Source organism: Vombatus ursinus, unplaced genomic scaffold (assembly GCF_900497805.2).
Source record: "Vombatus ursinus unplaced genomic scaffold, bare-nosed wombat genome assembly UNPS02014797.1, whole genome shotgun sequence".
Lineage (NCBI taxonomy): Eukaryota > Metazoa > Chordata > Mammalia > Diprotodontia > Vombatidae > Vombatus > Vombatus ursinus.
In genome coordinates this window covers 15,777,843-15,787,307 of record NW_020954575.1, presented here as the reverse complement: position 1 = coordinate 15,787,307, position 9,465 = coordinate 15,777,843, and positions in this window count along the sequence as shown.

Here is a 9,465-nt window from a genome sequence, read left to right as displayed (position 1 = left end):
ATAAAGTCTGTTTATTATATAGTCAATCAACCAATCAACACACGTTGGTTAAGTACTCTCTGGGTGCCAGGCACCACAGATACAAATACAAAAATAAAGCAGTCTCTGCTTTCTTTTCCCCCCAAAATATATTATTTATCTATTTATTTTTTAACATTCTTTTCTTCTTGTAGTTTGAGTTCCAGGTTCTCTCCTTCCCTCTCATTCCTCCCTTACCCACTGAGAAGGCAATATAACATTATACATGTGAAGTGATGCAAAACATATTTCCATATTAGCCATATCATCAAAAAAGTGAAAAAAAGTGAGAAAACTATGCTTCAAAATGCTCTCAGAGTTCATCAGTTCTCCCTCTGTAGGTATGTGACATTTTCTCATCATGAGTCCTTTGCAATTGTCTTGGATCACTGTATTGATCAGAGTACCCAAGTCTTTCACAGTTGATCATCATTACAACATTGCTGCACAATGATATCCTGGTTCTTTTCACTTCATATAGGTCTTGCCATGTTTTTCTGAATCCATCCCCTTTATTATTTCTTACAATAGTACTCCATCACAATCTTATGCCATACCTTGTTCAGCCATTCCCCAACTGACAAACATCCTCTTGATTTCCATTTCTTTGTCACCACAAAAAGAGCTGCTATGAATATTTTTGTACATGTGGGTCCTTTTCCTTTTTCTTTGATCTTTTTGGGGCATAGATTTAATAGTGGTATTGCTGGATCAAAGAGTACGCATAGTTTTATAGCCTTTTGGGCATAGTTCCAGATTATTCTTCAGAATGGTTGGACCAGTTCACTACCCCACCTGTTGTGGTCTGAGAGGTTGAGGCCCCTCAAAGACTGGAGTACAGGACAGGGTCGTCTGGAATGAATTCACAAACTCAAGCATTCTTTAAGTCAAGTTGGCAAAGATTTATTGTTATGCTATATAGTGGGCAAGGATTCTTATGGAACCTGCGAGAGACTGAGGATGGAGCTGGGGTTTATGTGGAAAAGGGCATGGGAAAGGAATGCCAGGAACACTAGTTAGGTAATCTAAAGGTGCAGGTGTCTTTGGGAGTTATGGATGGGAAAGTGTAGGGAGTATACCAGACAGGGAGGGACTTGTCAGAGGCATGGATCTTGGGAACCTGGTAGGAGGAAGAGCCCTTGGGTCAGCCAGGGACAAAAATTCTTGGGCCAGGCATCCCTCTCTCTATCCTGATGACAGAATGAATTCTGCAACAAGAGAAATTTTTCTCATAGGATAGAAGCCTACCAAGAAATTGGGAGGCTTCCAGAGACATGATTTTAGGGCTGCCCATCACTCTCTCACCCAGCTTTGTGTAGCTGCACCAGGGAGAGAGATAAGTGTCTTGCTGGGGCCCACTCATGAGTAATTGCTAGGCACAGTGTCCTTGGGCTGGAGGGAAACTGACAGAGATAGTGTTTCTGATGCTAGGGGGAAATTGAGGTCCAAGCACAGGTACCCAAATACCCCATCACACCAACAGTTCATTAATGCACCCATTTTCCCTCATAATCTCTGCTTTCAAGAGGCTTACATTTTACAGGGAGAGAAAACATGTACAGATATAAGCATTTATGAAATAAATGCCAAATAAATCCAAGGTAGTTGGGGAGAGAGTGGGGTATGGTGGTAAATTTTTAAACAACTGGCCCTCTGAAAAAATAATGTACACATGACAGGTTTTTAACTTTAATCTGCATTATTAAGATTTTCTGCACCACTTTCTTAAGTCTAGACAATCAATAAAATAATCAAACCCTGGGATTTTGGGGTTGTAAATGTCCACATTGAAAACCAAACAATCAGTTCTTCTGACCTATGTGAGCTGGCTCCAGCAAATATGGGAAGGAGGTCACTCGAAGCTACCAGGGATTGGGAAACCTTCATGTAGGAAGAAGTACTTAAGTTGTGACTTGAAGGAAGAGATTTTACATAGTCAGACAAAGGCGAAGGGAGTGTATTCCAGGCATGAGAGACAGATAGCCAGTGCAAAGAGACGCAGATGAGAGATGGAGATCTTTGTGTGAGGAATCACAAGAAGGCTTGTTTGGTTGGAGAACAGAGTATGCTAAGGAAAGTAATGTGTAGTGAGGCTAGAAAGGTAAGTTGGGGCTAGGTTTTGAAGGACTTTAAAAGTCAGAAGAGTTTCTTTATTGTGTAAGGCTACTTTGTAATGGGAGTAATACATGGTCAGGTTTGCACTTGAATGTAATGGGGCTTTGTACATGTCCAGATCACACAAGATGGAGGCAGCCAGGTGGAAGACTCCAGGGACCTGCTTTTGGGAGAGGGCATTCAACATTCTCCTACCTTGTGAGCCTCTTTCCATTAGCTTCGGAGTTGAAATAGGCTGTATCTTTAAAACTCCCAGATTGGGAGAGTTGCTCAATTCTTTCTGAGGGCATCTCAGGGGAGGGTGGAGGAGGAGGTCGGTCAATGTCCTGTTCACCTCTGCTAAGTGCTATGCACTGAGCTGTGTGGGAGGAAGGTTCACCTCTCCTGCCCCCTGGGGCTCTGTGGCCCCTAGAATCACAGTTGGGATATATTGATCTTTTTGTTTGTCCTTTTTGTTTCTAGGTGCAGGTGGTAGAATCCCTGGACTCAGGAGCTTGAGGCCTGGTGACCTTGAAGTCAGGATTCCAGCTGTTAGCCCAGCTGAGAAGCTAAGAATCCAGGGTGCCTGGGCCTTGAGTCTAAGGCAGGCTTTGGCCTTGGTTGGACTGTGCTATATAGAAACTGAGTTAAGCTGTGAATCTAATTCTCTTCCTCTTCTCAGAGAGTGAGGTGGTATAAGGGAGAGGTTATGCCTCCCAGGTGTTTGGGGGGCAGTGTTTGTATGTTTGTTATTGTTATACCTTTGAAGTACATGATTTCTTTGTAAAAGCTAATCTAACTGTTAAATAATTTAATGGAACTGGGGTGCAAGAGATCCCTAAAATTGAGGGGAATGACACTGGTGGGGGCTTGAGTCAAGGGCAGAGACTAGACTCCCCCAAACCTCCTTAAGGATACCGAAGAATGTTGAGGGAGGGGTAAAATGTAACACACCTTGCCTTCAGGCAGTGGAGGCCTGGGCAATCACTGTTGCATAAAGAAAATCACTTTCATGGAATGGATTGGAGTGGAGAGAAATTTGAGGCATGGATGCCAACTAAGAGTTCATTGCAACAGTCCAGGAGACAGGTAATAAGGGGCAAGACTAAGGTGGTGGCTATGTGAGAAGTGAGAAGGGATAGGATGTAAGACAGGTTGTGGAGGCTGAAATGGCAGAATCTATCAGCTGATTAGATATGTAGAATAAAGGAGAGTAGGGAGCTGAGTAAAACAACACTGAGGTTTCAAATGTGGAAGACTAGAAAGATGGTGGTGCCCTCGATGAATACAGGGAGTTTCAGAAAAGGCGTGGGTTTGGAGGGGAATGATAATGATTTCTGTTTTGGACATGTTGAATTTGAGATGATTATGGGACATCCAATTTGAAATGTCTAATAGGCAGTTGGTGATTTGGGACTGTAACTCAGAAGAGACACTGACAGTAGCTGGACATGTGGACTTGGGAGTCATCTGCATAGAGATGATAATTGAACTCATGGGACCTGATGAGGTCATCAAATGAAAGAGTGAAGAGAAAATGAAAAGGCCCAGGACAGAACCTTGGGGGTACACTGAAGGTAGAAGATGTGATGATCATCCAGTAAAGGTGTCCTAGAAGCAATGGTCAGACAGGAGAGAGCAGGGGTGATGATGGCGGTGATGGTGGTGGTGATGATGGTGGTGGTGATGATGATGGTGGTAGTAGTACTAGTAGTGGTGGTAGAGTATTAGTAATAATAGCAGTAGTAATAGTAGCAGAAGTAGTAGTGGCAGCGGTGGTAGTGTCGGCAGCAGCAGTGGTGGCAGTAGAAGTAGTAATAGCAAGCATTTATATAGTACTTTAAGATTTGCAAAACCTTTTTACATTTTACATTTATATAATACTTTAAGGTTTGCAAAACCTTTATGTGTTATCTCATTTGATCCTATGAGGTAGGTGCTATTTTTATCCCTGTTTTACAGATGAGGAAGGCTGAGGCTAAGAAAGGAAAAAATTATTTGCCCCAGGTCATATAGCTAGTAAGTGTCTGAGTAGTTAAGTTCAGATCTTCTTGACTTAAATCTAAAATCTCCTTTATGTGTTGTTTGTCCTCCTTGTAAGGAGAGCAGAGACTGTCTCTACTTTTCTATTTGTATCCCCATTGCCAGTGCCTGGAACATAGTAGGTGCTTAATAAATGTTCATTGATTGATTGATTGATTCATTTATTCCTGATTCCATGTCTAGCCTCATTCCCTTATACCACCAACCATGTTAGGTTGGAAATAGACAAAAAAAAAAAAAAGACAAAAAAACCCTACGAATCTCAAACTGTATGTAGTAGAGACTGATGGTTTCATACAAGGTCCTTTTTATCTCTTCTTCTTTACATAGAGAAACGTTTGTTTTTGTCTGTAAATTCATAATAATAAAAAGGAAAATTTATTTGAAACAATAGATAGGAGTGACAGGTATGTTTGTACTCTGTAGGGAAGGAACCAATAGACGGGGAACGATTAAAGATTAGAAGATAATTGATGGGAAAGAAATCTGCTGGAGATGATTGGAGGGGATGGAGAGAATCAAGAGCACATGGAGGGGGATTGGCTTTGTCCCAGAGGAAAGCCAGCTGATCATGAAGGTCTGGAGTAAGCAAAGAGGAAGTAAGGGGGGATGTGGGGGAGTTTTGAGATGAAGAACAGGGGAGAAGAGGGAGCTTACAGCAAATGAATTCTATTTTCTCAGTAAACTATGAATAGAGGCTTTCAGCTGAGAAAGCAGTGGGGAAGAGGAGATGTGGGAGGCTTTAGAAGGGAAGAGAAGGTTGGATAGCCTCTGTAAGGAATGAGATAGAAAATCAATTAGGAAGCAGTAAAAGGATTGCTTTGCTGCAGTGAGGGCCCAGTTGAAGTTAGATCATATATGTAATGGGACCTGGGATGCCTAAATCACCTAACATGGAGGCTCTCTGCCTTCTGGATTTTTCTACCACATGAGGGAGAGTAGACTCCTTTGATTGGCTGCATAGCCAGAACAAGTTGTGTCTTTAAAAGCCATCAGACTGGGAGAGTCTTTCTCTTTCCTGCATGCTCCTTCATGCTTTGTTTAGAGAATGAAGATCACAGTTCATTCACAGTACGGGTGCCATGACCTGGACTGGTGACTGGGAAAGGACTTCCTTCACCTGCTTTCCCTTCTACTCTAGCTCCAAGGTTTCTCTTGGCCTGAGATTTCTGTTTCTGTTCTGTGTCTTTTTCCTTCTTAGTTTCCGGTATTGGCAGTCATCCCCACCAGACCTGGAGTTTGAGCTAGGACAGCCTTGCAACTAGGCTTCCAGGCAGGATGTTGCAGCCAGCCAGCCTGGCAGGGAAGCCCAGAGAAGCCGGGTGCCCAAGGGAAGTTTGGACTTAGAATTTGGAACTGTCTTCTATAGAAACTGAGCTAAGCTATGAACCTAATCTCCTCCCTTCTCCAGAGACTGAGGTGGTGTAGGGGGAAGTATTAAGCCTCATGCATGGGGGGAGTGAGTTTATTTATTTGGAATTATACTTTTTGAAATAAATATTCCTTAGAGCACCGGCCTTGGAGTCAGGAGGACCTGAGTTCAAATCTGGCCTCAGACACTTGACACCTACTAGCTGTGTGACCTTGGGCAAGTCACTTAACCCCATTGCCTAGCATAAAAAGAAAAACAAAATGAAATAAATATTCCTTCGTAAAAGTTAAGTGGTTAAATGGAACTGGGGTTCAGGAGACCACTCCTACACTGTACCATCAGTGGGGGCTAGAGACATTTGCAAAGAGCCTAGACACCTCCATGCTCTTTAAGCATGCCAGAAAACCCAAGGGGAGGGATGAAATGTCACATACCTGTCCTTCAGGCAGTGGAGGCTTGTAGTCAGTGTTATACATCAATAGAATAGCCCACTAAAAGGTTAGAAATTCAGTCTATCACCTGGATTTTATTTGATAGGGTAGTATAAAATTAATATTTAGAAACTTTTCTTTTTCTAGTGAGGGGCTCTTTTTTTAAAGATAAATTTTTATGATTTTTTTCTGTTTTTTACATCACTATAGTATATCATGTATCCCTTCTCCTCCCCCTCCCAGAGAGCCATCTCTTATGACAAATAGTTATTTTTTAAAGAGGAAGGAGAAAAAAATCAGCACAACTGTATTGAACGACATGTATTGAAAAAGTTTGAAAACATGTACAAATGTCTTTGGACCTCTCACCTCCACAAAAAAGTAGGTTGGGGGAAAAAAAGTAGGTCGGGGTACTGGGAGGCTCTTAATAAGGACCAAAGAGCCCCTCAAAAGACAAAAACAAATCACAAAAAATATCAAACCCAAACCTGCTTTTACAATGTGGATTGAGAATTTTTTTTCTGCCTGGATCTGGATTGAAGAACAGCAAAATACAAACAGACAGTGAGGGGTCAAGCTCCTCTGAGCAGATAAACTACAGACTGGTATTATAAAAGGCAAAGGGGACATTAGCTGGGGAGTCATGATAATTATTGCAGTGGAAGGGAAATCCTGAGCCATTGGACTTTAGTTTTGTGTGCCAGGAAAACAGGACTAGCCCACCTAATTGCTGTGTGCAACGGCTTCATTTGGTGGCTTAGCTAGGTGGAGCTCAGCTCTGGGAAGAGACATTCATTTTTAGCTACCTCACCAGATTGCTAATTTTCACTGTGGAGGCATAAATCAACATAATAACTATAATCCTAAAATGAGGAGGCAGTTACTCTAGGACAACTATGGCTAGTGTTGCCCTTTGGAACATTCTACCTGATACTGCTGGTTAACACTAACAAGTGGCTGAAGAGGATCAGTGAAATAGAAATCATTTTGTTTTTGTCCCCAGGGATAGCATTATTTGCCAGGATAGGCTCTCAGATTTGAGGTGGAGTTGTGAATTCCCCAACCTATTGTTCATGATAAGGAGTTATAGAAAAAGCAGTCATCTACATTTAGTGACCTTATGCATTTCAATCAGGACCTCAATCCCATGCTGATTTGACAGCTGTTCATGTACCTGGGTCTCAGATGAGAATTTCAATGGATACTATTTTCAACTTTTGGTTTAATTTGGCTCAGAAATGTATCCTGTGGAGAACTTCAGAGTTGCCTATAAGTGAAACCAGAAACTATATAACCATTTGGTAGTTAATCAACATGCAGAATGAGAACTACACTTTTGGACATGCCCAATGTGGGATTTTGTTTTGCTTTGCTCTACTTGTTACAAGGATTTTGTTTTCCTCTCTCTCTCTCTCTCTTCCCCCCCCCCCCACCCCCTTAATGGAAGGGGTAGGATGGTTGATGAAAGAGGGAGGTGCTAGTTTTAGGGGTACCTCCCTTCTTTTTTTGAGAGGGTCATTAAAGCATTTTTTAAAAATGCACAGAGGAAAACAAAAGGAAGGTCAGAAGGAAACAGACAAAAATGGCAATTTTGAAAGTTATATCTGAAATTTATTCTATACTTAAAGGAAAAATGAGCTGAATGCAGTGGAGATTCTCAGTTTTATATACAATACACTTTTTCTGTTTTCCTGTGTATATGGAAATACTCATTTTATCTGGTGTTGGTTAAGTTTAGAATTTTTAAAATGTACCCATTATCTTCAGCAAAGGGTAATGTACCCATTTAAAATGTACCCATTATCTTCAGTAAACCTGGTCTAATAGAGGACATTTATATTAACATTTTTTATAAAGCATTTTACAAGGCACTGTGAAGCAGTATGCAGGGAACTTCCCTAGGGTTTAGTGACCCTGGGGAAGCGAGCGACTTAACTTTTCTTTTCTTTTCTTTTCTTTTTTTAGGCAATCGGGGTTAAGTGACTTGCCCAGGGTCACACAGCTAGTAAGTGTCAAGTGTTTGGTCTGAGGCCGGATTTGAACTCAGGTCTGCCTGACTTCAGAGCCGGTGCTCTATCTACTGCGCCACCTAGCTGCCCCTCCACTTAACTTTTCAATGCTCTAGGCTACTCTTAAAGACTAAATTGAAGAAAAGGGGCCCATCTGCATTGGTAGAGAGTTTCCTGTATCAGTGAAATCACTGATAGATATGATTTTAGTGAAATATATGTGTTTTTAGTGAAATATACATGTTTCAGTTAGCATGTGGAGTCTATCACCATTCTCAGGAGGTGGGTAGCATGTTTCATGATTGGTCCTCTGTAATTTTGGTTGGTCATTGCTTTTATCAGCATTTTTATCAGTCTTTCAAAGCTGTTTTTCTTTTTTTTTTATTAATTTATTTTTAGTTTTCAACAATCACTTCCATACGCTTTGAGTTTTAAATTTTTCTCCCCCTCTCTCCCCACCTCCCTCCCCAAGATGATGTGAAATCTGATATAGGCTCCTATTAAGCATATTTTTACATTAGTCATATTGTAAGGAAGAATTAGAACCAATAGGAGAAACCACAAGAAAGAGGGGAAAAAAAACAGAAAAAAAAAGAGCAAATAGTATGCTTCAATCTGCATCCAAACTCCATAGTTCTTTCTCTGGATATGGACAGCATTTTCCATCATGAGACTTTTGGAGATCCTTGCATTGCTAAGAAGGGCTAAGTCTATCAAAGTTAGTCATCACACAGCGTGGCTGTTACTATATACAACGTTCTCCTGGTTCTGCTCATTTCACTCAGCATCAGTCCATACAAGTCTTTCCAGTCCACTTGCTCATCATTTTTTATAGCACAGTAGTATTCTATCACATTCATATACCACAACTTGCTCAGCCATTCCCCAATTGATGGGCATCCCCTTAATTTCCAATTCTTTGCCACCACGGAAAGAGCTTCTATAAATATTTTTGTACATGTGGGTCCTTTTCCAATTTGTATGATCTCTTTGGGATACAGCCCTAGAAGTGCTATTGCTGGGTCAAGGGGTATGCATATTTTAAAAGCTCATTGGGCATAGTTCCAAATTGCTCTCCAAAATGGTTGGATCATTTCACAACTCCACCAACAATGCATTAGTGTTCCAATTTTCCCACATCTTCTTCAACATTTATCATTTTCCTGTTTTGTCATGTTGGCCAATCAATAGGTGTGATGTGGTACCTCAGAGTTGTTTTGATTTACATTTCTCTAATCAATAGTGATTTAGAGCATTTTTTCATATGACTATAGATGGCTTTAATTTCTTCATCTATATTCTTATAAATTTGACTTAGTTCTCTATATATTCTAAAAATGAGGCCCTCATCAGAGACATTGGTTGTAAAAATTCTTTCCCAGTTTTCTGCTTCCCTCCTAATCTTGGTTGCATTGGCTTTGTTTGTGCAAAAACTTTTCAATTTAATATAATCAAAGTTATCCATTTTGCATTTCATAATGTTCTCTATTCCTGTTTT